Source organism: Rattus norvegicus, chromosome 11, assembly GCF_036323735.1.
Source record: "Rattus norvegicus strain BN/NHsdMcwi chromosome 11, GRCr8, whole genome shotgun sequence".
NCBI lineage: Eukaryota > Metazoa > Chordata > Mammalia > Rodentia > Muridae > Rattus > Rattus norvegicus.
In genome coordinates this window covers 25325448-25326833 of record NC_086029.1, presented here as the reverse complement: position 1 = coordinate 25326833, position 1386 = coordinate 25325448, and the positions used below count along the sequence as shown (strand labels likewise).

Sequence of the window (1386 nt, the reverse complement as noted above, 5' to 3'; positions counted from 1 at the left end):
TGGCAGCTACCCTGACCAAGGACATCCCCATGTTCTCTAATGGATATCAGTCAAGGATATTGACACTGACCACCACTACTGCATAGTTAGACTCAGACATGGTTGTAAGTGGCATCTCAGACTAGGACCTCACCATGGCCCCAGGTGTCAGGGCTGGCCACTCATAACATGCTAGTCCTCCCCACCCTCAGGTCCCCAGTTCCATTTCTCTTCAAAATGCTCAAGCTGCTCCACTTCTCTTTCTCTCCATCTGACCACACATTGTAGTGGCCCCTGCTGCAGGCTGGCCATGCAGCAATGTGCTGGAGGGCAGGTCTCTGGGTGACATGGCAGTCCACAGGTATCTGTCTGTCTTCCTCCTCCTGTGCTGCACTGTCTAGATTTGATTTGCTTTGATTTGATTTTTAGGAGTCCTAAGCATAAGACAGCTTTGGCCACCAAGCCAGGACAAACAAAGGACTGCCATTTGTTCTTCCCCTGACTGATATAAGATCAACGACACCAACAAGGTGTTTCTTAGTTCATTGCCAGGGGGTCAAGTAAGTTTGCCTGTGTATCTGTGTGAGTGTCTTTGTATGTGTGTGTGTGTGTGTGTGTGTGTGTGTGTGTGTGTGTGTGCGCGCGCGCGCGTGCGCGAGTGCACGCGCATGTGCGTGTGTTTGATTTTATCTTGCTTGGTATAGGGACAAAAGGGACAGAATGTCTCTCTTTACTTGTGAAGATCATTACTGAGGCATTTGTAATGAAAAATAACTGATAAGAGAAAGGCAGAATTCATCTTCTGCGGGATCAAAGACATCAGGAATATGTTTATGTTTCAGTTTGATTGGATGAAATGGAAGAACCCAGTGTTAACACCTGGCAGCAGAAGGACGTGAGACTTTGTCCCAATTCAGACTCTATAGGTAGCATTTTTTTGAGGGGATGGAGCAGGAGCTTTGTAGAATAGGAAAGGTTGTTCTAGGTTTTAACATTTCATTTTCCGGGCCGGCTATAGATAGAAAAGTGTCCAGACACAGAAGATTGGGAAAATGAAAACTTCCGGCTTCTCTTCTTGGACCCTTTTGCATCCTTTGGTTCAAATAGTCTTAACAGCATCATGTTCTGGGCCCCAGCTGTGGTATAATGACCCTTTGTTCTTTAATTTTCCTAGTTCTGAACCATAATGCTACAATTCCTTGTTTCATTAAGGGAGAGCTTAGCGACTAAAAGTCTACATTGTCAACTCTGTAAAGCAAGTAGGGCACCAGCGGACATTTAGTTCTGGATTATCACATCTAACTAGGGGCACCTCATTAATCTTCCATTCTCTTCTCCAGATTCCAAATCGACACACTTAGGCGATTTAACACTAACTGAAATGATTAATAGGTTTCTCCAGAACTA

The 1386-nt window shown here is 45.0% G+C and overlaps 1 pseudogene; it reads right to left on the bottom strand.

The window, feature by feature from the left end:
* Nucleotides 1-404: 404 nt before the first annotated feature.
* On the bottom strand, nt 405-536 carry LOC120095742 (small nucleolar RNA SNORA48; annotated as a pseudogene).
* Between the last annotated feature and the right edge of the window lie 850 nt (nt 537-1386).